The sequence below is a fragment of the Harpia harpyja genome, chromosome 13 (assembly GCF_026419915.1).
Source record: "Harpia harpyja isolate bHarHar1 chromosome 13, bHarHar1 primary haplotype, whole genome shotgun sequence".
Classification (NCBI taxonomy): domain Eukaryota; kingdom Metazoa; phylum Chordata; class Aves; order Accipitriformes; family Accipitridae; genus Harpia; species Harpia harpyja.
This window is the reverse complement of record NC_068952.1, coordinates 20,635,273-20,653,155: the sequence shown is the minus strand read 5'-3', so window position 1 is coordinate 20,653,155 and position 17,883 is coordinate 20,635,273.

The following is a 17,883-nucleotide window of genomic DNA, read 5'->3' as shown; positions in this document are numbered from 1 at the left end:
GACGTTTGCCTTCTCGGCAAGAGGCTCTGCGGCGGCCGAGCGCCATGAGATGTTGCGTCTCTGGGAAAGCACAGATCCCCACTACTGGTGTGCCTGTTTTTTGGGCGCCAAGGGTAGGTGAAGAGCAGCAAGAGCTTTCAGGGCTGGGCCCTTCTTGTGGGAGAAGGAGCCGGACGTTTGCCTTTTCGGCAAGATGCTCTGCCGCGGATGAGCGCCATGAGATGTTGCTTCTTGGGAAACCACAGATCCCCACTGCTGTTGTGCCTGTAGATCGGGCGCCAAGGGTAGGTGAAGAGCAGCAACAGCTTTCAGGGCTGGGCCCTTCCTTGTGGGAGAAGGAGCAGGACGTTTGCCTTTTCGGCAAGAGGCTCTGCCGCGGCCGAGCGCCATGAGATGTTGCGTCTCTGGGAAAGCACGGATCCCCACTGCTGTTGTGCCTGTAGATAGGGCGCCAAGGCACCATGAAGAGCAGCAACAGCTTTCAAGGCTGGGCCCTTCCTTGTGGCAGAAGGAGCCGGACGTTTGCCTTCTCGGCAAGAGGCTCTGCCGCGGTCGAGCGCCATGAGATCTTGCGTCTCTGGGAAAGCACAGATCCCATCTGCTGTTGTGCCTGTAGATAGTGCGCCAAGGGTAGGTGAAGAGCAGCAACAGCTTTAAGGGCTGGGCCCTTCCTTGTGGGAGAAGGAGCAGGACGTTTGCCTTTTTGGCAAGAGGCTCTGCCGCGGCCGAGCGCCATGAGATGTTGCGTCTCTGGGAAAGCACAGATCCCCACTGCTGTTGTGCCTGTAGATAGGGCGCCAAGGCACCATGAAGAGCAGCAACAGCTTTCAGGGCTGGGCCCTTCCTTGTGCAGAATGAGCCGGACGTTTGCCTTCTCGGCAAGAGGCTCTGCCGCGGCCGAGCGCCATGAGATGTTGCGTCTCTGGGAAAGCACAGATCCCCACTGCTGTTGTGCCTGTAGATAGGGCACCAAGGGTAGGTGAAGACCAGCAAGAGCTTTCAGGGCTGGGCCCTTCCTTGTGGGAGAAGGAGCCGGACGTTTGCCTTTCGGCAAGAGGCTCTGCCGCGGCTGAGCGCCATGAGATGTTGCGTCTTGGGAAACCACAGATCCCCACTGCTGTTGTGCCTGTAGATAGGGCGCCAAGGCACCGTGAAGAGCAGTAAGAGCTTTCAGGGCTGGGCCCTTTCTTGTGGGAGAAGGAGCCGGACGTTTGCCTTTTCGGCAAGAGGGTCTGCCGTGGCCGAGCGCCATGAGATGTTGCGTCTCTGGGAAAGCACAGATCCCCACTGCTGTTGTGCCTGTAGATAGGGCGCCAAGGCACCTTGAAGAGCAGCAACAGCTTTCAGGGCTGGGCCCTTCATTGTGGGAGAATGAGCAGGACGTTTTCCTTTTTGGCAAGAGGCTCTGCCTCGGCCGAGCGCCATGAGATGTTGCGTCTCTGGGAAAGCACAGATCCCCACTGCTGTTGTGGCTGTCGATAGGGCGCCAAGGGTAGGTGAAGAGCAGCAAGAGCTTTCAGGGCTGGGCCCTTCCTTGTGGGAGAAGGAGCCGGACGTTTGCCTTCTCGGCAAGAGGCTCTGCCGCGGCCGAGCGCCATGAGATGTTGCGTCTCTGGGAAAGCACAGATCCCCACTGCTGGTGTGCCTGTTTTTTGGGCGCCAAGGGTAGGTGAAGAGCAGCAAGATCTTTCAGGGCTGGGCCCTTCCTTGTGGGAGAAGGAGCCGGACGTTTGCCTTTTCGGCAAGATGCTCTGCCGCGGATGAGCACCATGAGATGTTGCTTCTTGGGAAACCACAGATCCCCACTGCTGTTGTGCCTGTAGATAGGGTGCCAAGGCACCGTGAAGAGCAGCAACAGCGTTCAGGGCTGGGCCCTTTCTTGTGGGAGAAGGAGCCGGACGTTTGCCTTTTCGGCAAGAGGCTCTGCTGTGGCCGAGCGCCATGAGATGTTGCGTCTCTGGGGAAAGCACAGATCCCCACTGCTGTTGTGCCTGTAGATAGGGCGCCAAGGCACCTTGAAGAGCAGCAACAGCTTTCAGGGCTGGGCCCTTCCTTGTGGGAGAATGAGCAGGACGTTTTCCTTTTTGGCAAGAGGCTCTGCCGCGGCCGAGCGCCATGAGATGTTGCGTCTCTGGGAAAGCACAGATCCCCACTGCTGTTGTGCCTGTCGATAGGTAGCCAAGGCACCGTGAAGAGCAGCAGCAGCTTTCAGGGCTGGGCCCTTCCTTGTGGGAGAAGGAGCCGGACGTTTGCCTTTTCGGCAAGAGGCTCTGCCGCGGTCCGAGCGCCATGAGATCTTGCGTCTCTGGGAAAGCACAGATCCCCACTGCTGTTGTGCCTGTCGATTAGGGCGCCAAGGAACCGTGAAGAGCAGCAACAGCTTTCAGGGCTGGGCCCTTCCTTGTGGGATAAGGAGCCGGACGTTTGCCTTTTCGGCAAGAGGCTCTGCCGCGGCCGAGCGCCATGAGATGTTGCGTCTCTGGGAAAGCACAGATCCCCACTGCTGTTGTGCCTGTCGATAGGGCGCCAAGGCACCGTGAAGAGCAGCAAGATCTTTCAGGGCTGGGCCCTTCCTTGTGGGAGAAGGAGCCGGACGTTTGCCTTTTCGGCAAGAGGCTCTGCCGCGGCCGAGCGCCATGAGATGTTGCGTCTCTGGGGAAAGCACAGATCCCTACTGCTGTTGTGCCTGTAGATAGGGCGCCAAGGCACCGTGAAGAGCAGCAAGAGCTTTCAGGGCTGGGCCCTTCCTTGTGGGAGAAGGAGCCGGACGTTTGCCATTTCGGCAAGAGGCGCTGCCGCGGCCGAGCGCCATGAGATGTTGCGTCTCTGGGAAAGCACAGATCCCCACTGCTGTTGTGCCTGTAGATAGGGTGCCAAGGCACCTTGAAGAGCAGCAAGAGCTTTCAGGGCTGGGCCCTTCCTTGTGGGAGAATGAGCAGGACGTTTGCCTTTTCGGCAAGAGGCTCTGCCGCGGCCGAGCGCCATGAGATCTTGCGTCTCTGGGAAAGCACAGATCCCCACTGCTGCTGTGCCTGTAGATAGTGCGCCAAGGAACCGTGAAGAGCAGCAAGAGCTTTCAGGGCTGGGCCCTTCCTTGTGGGAGAAGGAGCCGGACGTTTGCCTTTTCGGCAAGAGGCTCTGCCGCGGGCCGAGCGCCATGAGATGTTGCGTCTCTGGGAAAGCACAGATCCCCACTGCTGTTGTGCCTGTAGATAGGGCGCCAAGGGTAGGTGAAGAGCAGCACCAGCTTTCAGGGCTGGGCCCTTCCTTGTGGGAGAAGGAGCCGGACGTTTGCCTTTTCGGGCAAGAGGTTCTGCCGCGGCCGAGCGCCATGAGATGTTGCGTCTCTGGGAAAGCACAGATCCCCACTGCTGTTGTGCCTGTAGATAGGGCGCCAAGGCACTGTGAAGAGCAGCAAGAGCTTTCAGGGCTGGGCCCTTCCTTGTGGGAGAAGGAGCCGAACGTTTGCCTTTTCGGCAAGAGGCTCTGCCGCGGCCGAGCGCCATGAGATGTTGCGTCTCTGGGAAAGCACAGATCCCCACTGCTGTTGTGCCTGTAGATAGGGCGCCAAGGCACCGTGAACAGCAGCAAGAGCTTTCAGGGCTGGGCCCTTCCTTGTGGGAGAAGGAGCCGGACGTTTGCCTTCTCGGCAAGAGGCTCTGCCGCGGCCGAGCGCCATGAGATCTTGCGTCTCTGGGAAAGCACAGATCCCCACTGCTGTTGTGCCTGTAGATAGGGCGCCAAGGCACTGTGAAGAGCAGCAACAGCTTTCAGGGCTGGGCCCTTCCTTGTGGGAGAAGGAGCCGGACGTTTGCATTTTCGGCAAGAGGCTCTGCCGTGGCCGAGCGCCATGAGATGTTGCGTCTCTGGGAAAGCACAGATCCCCACTGCTGTTGTGCCTGTAGATAGGGCGCCAAGGCACCGGTGAAGAGCAGCAACAGCTTTCAGGGGTGCGCCCTTCCTTGTGGGAGAAGGAGCAGGACGTTTGCCTTTTCGGCAAGAGGCTCTGTCGCGGCCGAGCGCCATGAGATGTTGCGTCTCTGGGAAAGCACAGATCCCCACTGCTGTTGTGCCTGTAGATAGTGCGCCAAGGGTAGGTGAAGAGCAGCAAGAGCTTTCAGGGCTGGGCCCTTCCTTGTGGGAGAAGGAGCCGGACGTTTGCCTTCTCGGCAAGAGGCTCTGCCGCGGTCGAGCGCCATGAGATGTTGCGTCTCTGGGAAAGCACAGATCCCCAGTGCTGTTGTGCCTGTAGATAGGGCGCCAAGGCACCGTGAAGAGCAGCAAGAGCTTTCAGGGCTGGGCCCTTCCTTGTGGGAGAAGGAGCCGGACGTTTGCCTTTTCGGCAAGAGGCTCTGCCGCGGCCGAGCGCCATGAGATCTTGCGTCTCTGGGAAAGCACGGATCCCCACTGCTGTTGTGCCTGTAGATAGGGCGACAAGGCACCATGAAGAGCAGCAACAGCTTTCAAGGCTGGGCCCTTCCTTGTGGCAGAAGGAGCCGGACGTTTGCCTTCTCGGCAAGAGGCTATTCCGCGGTCGAGCGCCATGAGATCTTGCGTCTCTGGGGAAAGCACAGATCCCCACTGCTGTTGTGCCTGTAGATAGTGCGCCAAGGGTAGGTGAAGAGCAGCAACAGCTTTCAGGGCTGGGCCCTTCCTTGTGGGATAAGGAGCAGGACGTTGCCTTTTCGGCAAGAGGCTCTGCCGCGGCCGAGCGCCATGAGATGTTGCGTCTCTGGGAAAGCACGGATCCCCACTGCTGTTGTGCCTGTAGATAGGGCGCCAAGGCACCATGAAGAGCAGCAACAGCTTTCAAGGCTGGGCCCTTCCTTGTGGCAGAAGGAGCCGGACGTTTGCCTTCTCGGCAAGAGGCTCTGCCGCGGCCGAGCGCCATGAGATTGTTGCGTCTCTGGGGAAAGCACAGATCCCCACTGCTGTTGTGCCTGTAGATAGGGCGCCAAGGGTAGGTGAAGACCAGCAAGAGCTTTGAGGGCTGTGCCCTTCCTTGTGGGAGAAGGAGCCGGACGTTTGCCTTTTCGGCAAGAGGCTCTGCCGCGGCTGAGCGCCATGAGATGTTGCGTCTTGGGAAACCACAGATCCCCACTGCTGTTGTGCCTGTAGATAGGGCGCCAAGGCACCGTGAAGAGCAGCAAGAGCTTTCAGGGCTGGGCCCTTTCTTGTGGGAGAAGGAGCCGGACGTTTGCCTTTTCGGCAAGAGGCTCTGCCGTGGCCGAGCGCCATGAGATGTTGCGTCTCTGGGGAAAGCACAGATCCCCACTGCTGTTGTGCCTGTAGATAGGGCGCCAAGGCACCGTGAAGAACAGCTTTCAAGGCTGGGCCCTTCCTTGTGGCAGAAGGAGCCGGACGTTTGCCTTCTCGGCAAGAGGCTCTGCCGCGGCCGAGCGCCATGAGATGTTGCGTCTCTGGGAAAGCACAGATCCCCACTGCTGTTGTGCCTGTAGATAGGGCGCCAAGGGTAGGTGAAGACCAGCAAGAGCTTTGAGGGCTGTGCCCTTCCTTGTGGGAGAAGGAGCCGGACGTTTGCCTTTTCGGCAAGAGGCTCTGCCGCGGCTGAGCGCCATGAGATGTTGCGTCTTGGGAAACCACAGATCCCCACTGCTGTTGTGCCTGTAGATAGGGCGCCAAGGCACCGTGAAGAGCAGCAAGAACTTTCAGGGCTGGGCCCTTTCTTGTGGGAGAAGGAGCCGGACGTTTGCCTTTTCGGCAAGAGGCTCTGCCGTGGCCGAGCGCCATGAGATCTTGCGTCTCTGGGAAAGCACAGATCCCCACTGCTGTTGTGCCTGTAGATAGGGCGCCAAGGCACCGTGAAGAGCAGCAACAGCTTTCAGGGCTGGGCCCTTCATTGTGGGAGAATGAGCAGGACGTTTTCCTTTTTGGCAAGAGGCTCTGCCTCGGCCGAGCGCCATGAGATCTTGCGTCTCTGGGAAAGCACAGATCCCCACTGCTGTTGTTCCTGTCGATAGGGCGCCAAGGGTAGGTGAAGAGCAGCAACAGCTTTCAGGGCTGGGCCCTTCCTTGTGGGAGAAGGAGCCGGACGTTTGCCTTTTCGGCAAGAGGCTCTGCCGCGGCCGAGCGCCATGAGATGTTGCGTCTCTGGGAAAGCACAGATCCCCACTGCTGCTGTGCCTGTAGATAGGGCGCCAAGGCACCGTGAAGAGCAGCAAGAGCTTTCAGGGCTGGGCCCTTCCTTGTGGGAGAAGGAGCCGGACGTTTGCCTTCTCGGCAAGAGGCTCTGCGGCGGCCGAGCGCCATGAGATGTTGCGTCTCTGGGAAAGCACAGATCCCCACTGCTGGTGTGCCTGTTTTTTGGGCGCCAAGGGTAGGTGAAGAGCAGCAAGAGCTTTCAGGGCTGGGCCCTTCCTTGTGGGAGAAGGAGCCGGACGTTTGCCTTTTCGGCAAGATGCTCTGCCGCGGATGAGCGCCATGAGATGTTGCTTCTTGGGAAACCACAGATCCCCACTGCTGTTGTGCCTGTAGATAGGGTGCCAAGGCACCGTGAAGAGCAGCAACAGCGTTCAGGGCTGGGCCCTTTCTTGTGGGAGAAGGAGCCGGACGTTTGCCTTTTCGGCAAGAGGCTCTGCCGCGGATGAGCGCCATGAGATGTTGCTTCTTGGGAAACCACAGATCCCCACTGCTGTTGTGCCTGTAGATAGGGCGCCAAGGCACCATGAAGAGCAGCAACAGCTTTCAAGGCTGGGCCCTTCCTTGTGGCAGAAGGTGCCGGACGTTTGCCTTCTCGGCAAGAGGCTCTGCCGCGGTCGAGCGCCATGAGATCTTGCGTCTCTGGGAAAGCACAGATCCTCACTGCTGTTGTGCCTGTAGATAGTGCGCCAAGGGTAGGTGAAGAGCAGCAACAGCTTTCAGGGCTGGGCCCTTCCTTGTGGGAGAAGGAGCAGGACGTTTGCCTTTTTGGCAAGAGGCTCTGCCGCGGCTGAGCGCCATGAGATGTTGCGTCTTGGGAAACCACAGATCCCCACTGCTGTTGTGCCTGTAGATAGGGCGCCAAGGCACCGTGAAGAGCAGCACCAGCTTTCAGGGCTGGGCCCTTTCTTGTGGGAGAAGGAGCCGGACGTTTGCCTTTTCGGCAAGAGGCTCTGCCGTGGCCGAGCGCCATGAGATGTTGCATCTCTGGGAAAGCACAGATCCCCACTGCTGTTGTGCCTGTAGATAGGGCGCCAAGGCACCTTGAAGAGCAGCAACAGCTTTCAGGGCTGGGCCCTTCCTTGTGGGAGAATGAGCAGGACGTTTTCCTTTTTGGCAAGAGGCTCTGCCGCGGCCGAGCGCCATGAGATGTTGCGTCTCTGGGAAAGCACAGATCCCCACTGCTGTTGTGCCTGTAGATAGGGCGCCAAGGCACCGTGAAGAGCAGCAAGAGCTTTCAGGGCTGGGCCCTTCCTTGTGGGAGAAGGAGCCGGACGTTTGCCTTTTCGGCATGAGGCTCTGCCGCGGTCGAGCGCCATGAGATGTTGCGTCTGTGGGAAAGCACAGATCCCCACTGCTGTAGTGCCTGTCGATAGGGAGCCAAGGCACCGTGAAGAGCAGCAGCAGCTTTCAGGGCTGGGCCCTTCCTTGTGGGAGAAGGAGCCGGACGTTTGCCTTTTCGGCAAGAGGCTCTGCCGCGGCCGAGCGCCATGAGATCTTGCGTCTCTGGGAAAGCACAGATCCCCACTGCTGTTGTGCCTGTAGATAGGGCGCCAAGGGTACGTGAAGACCAGCAAGAGCTTTCAGGGCTGGGCCCTTCCTTGTGGGAGAAGGAGCCGGACGTTTGCCTTTTCGGCAAGAGGCTCTGCCGCGGCCGAGCGCCATGAGATCTTGCGTCTCTGGGAAAGCACAGATCCCCACTGCTGTTGTGCCTGTCGATAGGGCGCCAAGGCACCGTGAAGAGCAGCACGATCTTTCAGGGCTGGGCCCTTCCTTGTGGGAGAAGGAGCCGGACGTTTGCCTTTTCGGCAAGAGGCTCTGCCGTGGCCGAGCGCCATGAGATGTTGCGTCTCTGGGAAAGCACAGATCCCCACTGCTGTTGTGCCTGTAGATAGGGCGCCAAGGCACCTTGAAGAGCAGCAACAGCTTTCAGGGCTGGGCCCTTCATTGTGGGAGAATGAGCAGGACGTTTTCCTTTTTGGCAAGAGGCTCTGCCTCGGCCGAGCGCCATGAGATCTTGCGTCTCTGGGAAAGCAGAGATCCCCACTGCTGTTGTGTCTGTCGATAGGGCGCCAAGGGTAGGTGAAGAGCAGCAACAGCTTTCAGGGCTGGGCCCTTCCTTGTGGGAGAAGGAGCCGGACGTTTGCCTTTTCGGCAAGAGGCTCTGCCGCGGCCGAGCGCCATGAGATGTTGCGTCTCTGGGAAAGCACAGATCCCCACTGCTGCTGTGCCTGTAGATAGGGCGCCAAGGCACCGTGAAGAGCAGCAAGAGCTTTCAGGGCTGGGCCCTTCCTTGTGGGAGAAGGAGCCGGACGTTTGCCTTCTCGGCAAGAGGCTCTGCCGCGGCCGAGCGCCATGAGATGTTGCGTCTCTGGGAAAGCACAGATCCCCACTGCTGGTGTGCCTGTTTTTTGGGCGCCAAGGGTAGGTGAAGAGCAGCAAGAGCTTTCAGGGCTGGGCCCTTCCTTGTGGGAGAAGGAGCCGGACGTTTGCCTGTTCGGCAAGATGCTCTGCCGCGGATGAGCGCCATGAGATGTTGCTTCTTGGGAAACCACAGATCCCCACTGCTGTTGTGCCTGTAGATAGGGTGCCAAGGCACCGTGAAGAGCAGCAACAGCGTTCAGGGCTGGGCCCTTTCTTGTGGGAGAAGGAGCCGGACGTTTGCCTTTTCGGCAAGAGGCTCTGCCGTGGCCGAGCGCCATGAGATGTTGCGTCTCTGGGAAAGCACAGATCCCCACTGCTGTTGTGCCTGTAGATAGGGCGCCAAGGCACCTTGAAGAGCAGCAGCAGCTTTCAGGGCTGGGCCCTTCCTTGTGGGAGAAGGAGCCGGACGTTTGCCTTTTCGGCAAGAGGCTCTGCCGCGGCCGAGCGCCATGAGATCTTGCGTCTCTGGGAAAGCACAGATCCCCACTGCTGTTGTGCCTGTCGATAGGGCGCCAAGGCACCGTGAAGAGCAGCAACAGCTTTCAGGGCTGGGCCCTTCCTTGTGGGAGAAGGAGCCGGACGTTTGCCTTTTCGGCAAGAGGCTCTGCCGCGGCCGAGCGCCATGAGATGTTGCGTCTCTGGGAAAGCACAGATCCCCACTGCTGTTGTGCCTGTAGATAGGGCGCCAAGGGTAGGTGAAGAGCAGCAAGATCTTTCAGGGCTGGGCCCTTCCTTGTGGGAGAAGGAGCCGGACGTTTGCCTTTTCGGCAAGAGGCTCTGCCGCGGCCGAGCGCCATGAGATGTTGCGTCTCTGGGAAAGCACAGATCCCCACTGCTGTTGTGCCTGTAGATAGGGCGCCAAGGCACCGTGAAGAGCAGCAAGAGCTTTCAGGGCTGGGCCCTTCCTTGTGGGAGAAGGAGCCGGACGTTTGCCTTCTCGGCAAGAGGCGCTGCCGCGGCCGAGCGCCATGAGATGTTGCGTCTCTGGGAAAGCACAGATCCCCACTGCTGTTGTGCCTGTAGATAGGGTGCCAAGGCACCTTGAAGAGCAGCAAGAGCTTTCAGGGCTGGGCCCTTCCTTGTGGGAGAATGAGCAGGACGTTTGCCTTTTCGGCAAGAGGCTCTGCCGCGGCCGAGCGCCATGAGATGTTGCGTCTCTGGGAAAGCACAGATCCCCACTGCTGTTGTGCCTGTAGATTGGGCGCCAAGGGTAGGTGAAGAGCAGCAAGAGCTTTCAGGGCTGGGCCCTTCCTTGTGGGAGAAGGAGCCGGACGTTTGCCTTTTCGGCAAGAGGCTCTGCCGCGGCCGAGCGCCATGAGATGTTGCGTCTCTGGGAAAGCACAGATCCCCACTGCTGTTGTGCCTGTAGATTGGGCGCCAAGGGTAGGTGAAGAGCAGCAAGAGCTTTCAGGGCTGGGCCCTTCCTTGTGGGAGAAGGAGCCGGACGTTTGCCTTTTCGGCAAGAGGCTTCGCCGCGGCCGAGCGCCATGAGATGTTGCGTCTCTGGGAAAGCACAGATCCCCACTGCTGTTGTGCCTGTAGATAGGGCGCCAAGGGTAGGTGAAGAGCAGCACCAGCTTTCAGGGCTGGGCCCTTCCTTGTGGGAGAAGGAGCCGGACGTTTGCCTTTTCGGCAAGAGGTTCTGCCGCGGCCGAGCGCCATGAGATGTTGCGTCTCTGGGAAAGCACAGATCCCCACTGCTGTTGTGCCTGTAGATAGGGCGCCAAGGCACTGTGAAGAGCAGCAAGAGCTTTCAGGGCTGGGCCCTTCCTTGTGGGAGAATGAGCCGAACGTTTGCCTTTTCGGCAAGAGGCTCTGCCGCGGCCGAGCGCCATGAGATGTTGCGTCTCTGGGAAAGCACAGATCCCCACTGCTGTTGTGCCTGTAGATAGGGCGCCAAGGCACCGTGAACAGCAGCAAGAGCTTTCAGGGCTGGGCCCTTCCTTGTGGGAGAAGGAGCCGGACGTTTGCCTTCTCGGCAAGAGGCTCTGCCGCGGCCGAGCGCCATGAGATGTTGCGTCTCTGGGAAAACACAGATCCCCACTGCTGTTGTGCCTGTAGATAGTGCGCCAAGGGTACGTGAAGAGCAGCAACAGCTTTCAGGGCTGGGCCCTTCCTTGTGGGAGAAGGAGCCGGACGTTTGCCTTCTCGGCAAGAGGCTCTGCCGCGGCCGAGCGCCATGAGATCTTGCGTCTCTGGGAAAGCACAGATCCCCACTGCTGTTGTGCCTGTAGATAGGGCGCCAAGGCACTGTGAAGAGCAGCAACAGCTTTCAGGGCTGGGCCCTTCCTTGTGGGAGAAGGAGCCGGACGTTTGCATTTTCGGCAAGAGGCTCTGCCGTGGCCGAGCGCCATGAGATGTTGCGTCTCTGGGAAAGCACAGATCCCCACTGCTGTTGTGCCTGTAGATAGGGCGCCAAGGCACCGTGAAGAGCAGCAACAGCTTTCAGGGCTGCGCCCTTCCTTGTGGGAGAAGGAGCAGGACGTTTGCCTTTTCGGCAAGAGGCTCTGTCGCGGCCGAGCGCCATGAGATGTTGCGTCTCTGGGAAAGCACAGATCCCCACTGCTGCTGTGCCTGTAGATAGTGCGCCAAGGAACCGTGAAGAGCAGCAAGAGCTTTCAGGGCTGGGCCCTTCCTTGTGGGAGAAGGAGCCGGACGTTTGCCTTTTCGGCAAGAGGCTCTGCCGCGGCCGAGCGCCATGAGATGTTGCGTCTCTGGGAAAGCACAGATCCCCACTGCTGTTGTGCCTGTAGATAGGGCGCCAAGGGTAGGTGAAGAGCAGCACCAGCTTTCAGGGCTGGGCCCTTCCTTGTGGGAGAAGGAGCCGGACGTTTGCCTTTTCGGCAAGAGGTTCTGCCGCGGCCGAGCGCCATGAGATGTTGCGTCTCTGGGAAAGCACAGATCCCCACTGCTGTTGTGCCTGTAGATAGGGCGCCAAGGCACTGTGAAGAGCAGCAAGAGCTTTCAGGGCTGGGCCCTTCCTTGTGGGAGAAGGAGCCGAACGTTTGCCTTTTCGGCAAGAGGCTCTGCCGCGGCCGAGCGCCATGAGATGTTGCGTCTCTGGGAAAGCACAGATCCCCACTGCTGTTGTGCCTGTAGATAGGGCGCCAAGGCACCGTGAACAGCAGCAAGAGCTTTCAGGGCTGGGCCCTTCCTTGTGGGAGAAGGAGCCGGACGTTTGCCTTCTCGGCAAGAGGCTCTGCCGCGGCCGAGCGCCATGAGATGTTGCGTCTCTGGGAAAGCACAGATCCCCACTGCTGTTGTGCCTGTAGATAGGGCGCCAAGGCACTGTGAAGAGCAGCAACAGCTTTCAGGGCTGGGCCCTTCCTTGTGGGAGAAGGAGCCGGACGTTTGCCTTTTCGGCAAGAGGCTCTGCCGTGGCTGAGCGCCATGAGATGTTGCGTCTCTGGGAAAGCACAGATCCCCACTGCTGTTGTGCCTGTAGATAGGGCGCCAAGGCACCGTGAAGAGCAGCAACAGCTTTCAGGGCTGCGCCCTTCCTTGTGGGAGAAGGATCAGGACGTTTGCCTTTTCGGCAAGAGGCTCTGTCGCGGCCGAGCGCCATGAGATGTTGCGTCTCTGGGAAAGCACAGATCCCCACTGCTGTTGTGCCTGTAGATAGTGCGCCAAGGGTAGGTGAAGAGCAGCAAGAGCTTTCAGGGCTGGGCCCTTCCTTGTGGGAGAAGGAGCCGGACGTTTGCCTTCTCGGCAAGAGGCTCTGCCGCGGTCGAGCGCCATGAGATGTTGCGTCTCTGGGAAAGCACAGATCCCCAGTGCTGTTGTGCCTGTAGATAGGGCGCCAAGGCACCGTGAAGAGCAGCAAGAGCTTTCAGGGCTGGGCCCTTCCTTGTGGGAGAAGGAGCCGGACGTTTGCCTTTTCGGCAAGAGGCTCTGCCGCGGCCGAGCGCCATGAGATCTTGCGTCTCTGGGAAAGCACGGATCCCCACTGCTGTTGTGCCTGTAGATAGGGCGACAAGGCACCATGAAGAGCAGCAACAGCTTTCAAGGCTGGGCCCTTCCTTGTGGCAGAAGGAGCCGGACGTTTGCCTTCTAGGCAAGAGGCTATGCCGCGGTCGAGCGCCATGAGATGTTGCGTCTCTGGGAAAGCACAGATCCCCACTGCTGTTGTGCCTGTAGATAGTGCGCCAAGGGTAGGTGAAGAGCAGCAAGAGCTTTCAGGGCTGGGCCCTTCCTTGTGGGATAAGGAGCAGGACGTTTGCCTTTTCGGCAAGAGGCTCTGCCGCAGCCGAGCGCCATGAGATGTTGCGTCTCTGGGAAAGCACGGATCCCCACTGCTGTTGTGCCTGTAGATAGGGCGCCAAGGCACCATGAAGAGCAGCAACAGCTTTCAAGGCTGGGCCCTTCCTTGTGGCAGAAGGAGCCGGACGTTTGCCTTCTCGGCAAGAGGCTCTGCCGCGGCCGAGCGCCATGAGATGTTGCGTCTCTGGGAAAGCACAGATCCCCACTGCTGTTGTGCCTGTAGATAGGGCGCCAAGGGTAGGTGAAGACCAGCAAGAGCTTTGAGGGCTGTGCCCTTCCTTGTGGGAGAAGGAGCCGGACGTTTGCCTTTTCGGCAAGAGGCTCTGCCGCGGCTGAGCGCCATGAGATGTTGCGTCTTGGGAAACCACAGATCCCCACTGCTGTTGTGCCTGTAGATAGGGCGCCAAGGCACCGTGAAGAGCAGCAAGAACTTTCAGGGCTGGGCCCTTTCTTGTGGGAGAAGGAGCCGGACGTTTGCCTTTTCGGCAAGAGGCTCTGCCGTGGCCGAGCGCCATGAGATCTTGCGTCTCTGGGAAAGCACAGATCCCCACTGCTGTTGTGCCTGTAGATAGGGCGCCAAGGCACCGTGAAGAGCAGCAACAGCTTTCAGGGCTGGGCCCTTCATTGTGGGAGAATGAGCAGGACGTTTTCCTTTTTGGCAAGAGGCTCTGCCTCGGCCGAGCGCCATGAGATCTTGCGTCTCTGGGAAAGCACAGATCCCCACTGCTGTTGTTCCTGTCGATAGGGCGCCAAGGGTAGGTGAAGAGCAGCAACAGCTTTCAGGGCTGGGCCCTTCCTTGTGGGAGAAGGAGCCGGACGTTTGCCTTTTCGGCAAGAGGCTCTGCCGCGGCCGAGCGCCATGAGATGTTGCGTCTCTGGGAAAGCACAGATCCCCACTGCTGCTGTGCCTGTAGATAGGGCGCCAAGGCACCGTGAAGAGCAGCAAGAGCTTTCAGGGCTGGGCCCTTCCTTGTGGGAGAAGGAGCCGGACGTTTGCCTTCTCGGCAAGAGGCTCTGCGGCGGCCGAGCGCCATGAGATGTTGCGTCTCTGGGAAAGCACAGATCCCCACTGCTGGTGTGCCTGTTTTTTGGGCGCCAAGGGTAGGTGAAGAGCAGCAAGAGCTTTCAGGGCTGGGCCCTTCCTTGTGGGAGAAGGAGCCGGACGTTTGCCTTTTCGGCAAGATGCTCTGCCGCGGATGAGCGCCATGAGATGTTGCTTCTTGGGAAACCACAGATCCCCACTGCTGTTGTGCTGTAGATAGGGTGCCAAGGCACCGTGAAGAGCAGCAACAGCGTTCAGGGCTGGGCCCTTTCTTGTGGGAGAAAGAGCCGGACGTTTGCCTTTTCGGCAAGAGGCTCTGCCGCGGATGAGCGCCATGAGATGTTGCTTCTTGGAAACCACAGATCCCCACTGCTGTTGTGCCTGTAGATAGGGCGCCAAGGCACCATGAAGAGCAGCAACAGCTTTCAAGGCTGGGCCCTTCCTTGTGGCAGAAGGTGCCGGACGTTTGCCTTCTCGGCAAGAGGCTCTGCCGCGGTCGAGCGCCATGAGATCTTGCGTCTCTGGGAAAGCACAGATCCTCACTGCTGTTGTGCCTGTAGATAGTGCGCCAAGGGTAGGTGAAGAGCAGCAACAGCTTTCAGGGCTGGGCCCTTCCTTGTGGGAGAAGGAGCAGGACGTTTGCCTTTTTGGCAAGAGGCTCTGCCGCGGCTGAGCGCCATGAGATGTTGCGTCTTGGGAAACCACAGATCCCCACTGCTGTTGTGCCTGTAGATAGGGCGCCAAGGCACCGTGAAGAGCAGCACCAGCTTTCAGGGCTGGGCCCTTTCTTGTGGGAGAAGGAGCCGGACGTTTGCCTTTTCGGCAAGAGGCTCTGCCGTGGCCGAGCGCCATGAGATGTTGCATCTCTGGGAAAGCACAGATCCCCACTGCTGTTGTGCCTGTAGATAGGGCGCCAAGGCACCTTGAAGAGCAGCAACAGCTTTCAGGGCTGGGCCCTTCCTTGTGGGGGAGAATGAGCAGGACGTTTTCCTTTTTGGCAAGAGGCTCTGCCGCGGCCGAGCGCCATGAGATGTTGCGTCTCTGGGAAAGCACAGATCCCCACTGCTGTTGTGCCTGTAGATAGGGCGCCAAGGCACCGTGAAGAGCAGCAAGAGCTTTCAGGGCTGGGCCCTTCCTTGTGGGAGAAGGAGCCGGACGTTTGCCTTTTCGGCATGAGGCTCTGCCGCGGTCGAGCGCCATGAGATGTTGCGTCTGTGGGAAAGCACAGATCCCCACTGCTGTAGTGCCTGTCGATAGGGAGCCAAGGCACCGTGAAGAGCAGCAGCAGCTTTCAGGCTGGGCCCTTCCTTGTGGGAGAAGGAGCCGGACGTTTGCCTTTTCGGCAAGAGGCTCTGCCGCGGCCGAGCGCCATGAGATCTTGCGTCTCTGGGAAAGCACAGATCCCCACTGCTGTTGTGCCTGTAGATAGGGCGCCAAGGGTACGTGAAGACCAGCAAGAGCTTTCAGGGCTGGGCCCTTCCTTGTGGGAGAAGGAGCCGGACGTTTGCCTTTCGGCAAGAGGCTCTGCCGCGGCCGAGCGCCATGAGATCTTGCGTCTCTGGGAAAGCACAGATCCCCACTGCTGTTGTGCCTGTCGATAGGGCGCCAAGGCAACCGTGAAGAGCAGCACGATCTTTCAGGGCTGGGCCCTTCCTTGTGGGAGAAGGAGCCGGACGTTTGCCTTTTCGGCAAGAGGCTCTGCCGTGGCCGAGCGCCATGAGATGTTGCGTCTCTGGAAAGCACAGATCCCCACTGCTGTTGTGCCTGTAGATAGGGCGCCAAGGCACCTTGAAGAGCAGCAACAGCTTTCAGGGCTGGGCCCTTCATTGTGGGAGAATGAGCAGGACGTTTTCCTTTTTGGCAAGAGGCTCTGCCTCGGCCGAGCGCCATGAGATCTTGCGTCTCTGGGAAAGCAGAGATCCCCACTGCTGTTGTGTCTGTCGATAGGGCGCCAAGGGTAGGTGAAGAGCAGCAACAGCTTTCAGGGCTGGGCCCTTCCTTGTGGGAGAAGGAGCCGGACGTTTGCCTTTTCGGCAAGAGGCTCTGCCCGCGGCCGAGCGCCATGAGATGTTGCGTCTCTGGAAAGCACAGATCCCCACTGCTGCTGTGCCTGTAGATAGGGCGCCAAGGCACCGTGAAGAGCAGCAAGAGCTTTCAGGGCTGGGCCCTTCCTTGTGGAGAAGGAGCCGGACGTTTGCCTTCTCGGCAAGAGGCTCTGCCGCGGCCGAGCGCCATGAGATGTTGCGTCTCTGGGAAAGCACAGATCCCCACTGCTGGTGTGCCTGTTTTTTGGGCGCCAAGGGTAGGTGAAGAGCAGCAAGAGCTTTCAGGGCTGGGCCCTTCCTTGTGGGAGAAGGAGCCGGACGTTTGCCTGTTCGGCAAGATGCTCTGCCGCGGATGAGCGCCATGAGATGTTGCTTCTTGGGAAACCACAGATCCCCACTGCTGTTGTGCCTGTAGATAGGGTGCCAAGGCACCGTGAAGAGCAGCAACAGCGTTCAGGGCTGGGCCCTTTCTTGTGGAGAAGGAGCCGACGTTTGCCTTTTCGGCAAGAGGCTCTGCCGTGGCCGAGCGCCATGAGATGTTGCGTCTCTGGGAAAGCACAGATCCCCACTGCTGTTGTGCCTGTAGATAGGGCGCCAAGGCACCTTGAAGAGCAGCAGCAGCTTTCAGGGCTGGGCCCTTCCTTGTGGGAGGAAGGAGCCGGACGTTTGCCTTTTCGGCAAGAGGCTCTGCCGCGGCCGAGCGCCATGAGATCTTGCGTCTCTGGGAAAGCACAGATCCCCACTGCTGTTGTGCCTGTCGATAGGGCGCCAAGGCACCGTGAAGAGCAGCAACAGCTTTCAGGGCTGGGCCCTTCCTTGTGGGAGAAGGAGCCGGACGTTTGCCTTTTCGGCAAGAGGCTCTGCCGCGGCCGAGCGCCATGAGATGTTGCGTCTCTGGGAAAGCACAGATCCCCACTGCTGTTGTGCCTGTAGATAGGCGCCAAGGGTAGGTGAAGAGCAGCAACAGGCTTTTCAGGGCTGGGCCCTTCCTTGTGGGAGAAGGAGCCGGACGTTTGCCTTTTCGGCAAGAGGCTCTGCCGCGGCCGAGCGCCATGAGATGTTGCGTCTCTGGGAAAGCACAGATCCCCACTGCTGTTGTGCCTGTAGATAGGGCGCCAAGGCACCGTGAAGAGCAGCAAGAGCTTTCAGGGCTGGGCCCTTCCTTGTGGGAGAAGGAGCCGGACGTTTGCCTTCTCGGCAAGAGGCGCTGCCGCGGGCCGAGCGCCATGAGATGTTGCGTCTCTGGGAAAGCACAGATCCCCACTGCTGTTGTGCCTGTAGATAGGGTGCCAAGGCACCTGAAGAGCAGCAAGAGCTTTCAGGGCTGGGCCCTTCCTTGTGGGAGAATGAGCAGGACGTTTGCCTTTTCGGCAAGAGGCTCTGCCGCGGCCGAGCGCCATGAGATGTTGCGTCTCTGGGAAAGCACAGATCCCCACTGCTGTTGTGCCTGTAGATTGGGCGCCAAGGGTAGGTGAAGAGCAGCAAGAGCTTTCAGGGCTGGGCCCTTCCTTGTGGGAGAAGGAGCCGGACGTTTGCCTTTTCGGCAAGAGGCTCTGCCGCGGCCGAGCGCCATGAGATGTTGCGTCTCTGGGAAAGCACAGATCCCCACTGCCTGGGAAAGCACAGATCCCCACTGCTGTTGTGCCTGTAGATTGGGCGCCAAGGGTAGGTGAAGAGCAGCAAGAGCTTTCAGGGCTGGGCCCTTCCTTGTGGGAGAAGGAGCCGGACGTTTGCCTTTTCGGCAAGAGGCCCTCTCGCCGCGGGCCGAGCGCCATGAGATGTTGCGTCTCTGGGAAAGCACAGATCCCCACTGCTGTTGTGCCTGTAGATAGGGCGCCAAGGGTAGGTGAAGAGCAGCACCAGCTTTCAGGGCTGGGCCCTTCCTTGTGGGAGAAGGAGCCGACGTTTGCCTTTTCGGCAAGAGGTTCTGCCGCGGCCGAGCGCCATGAGATG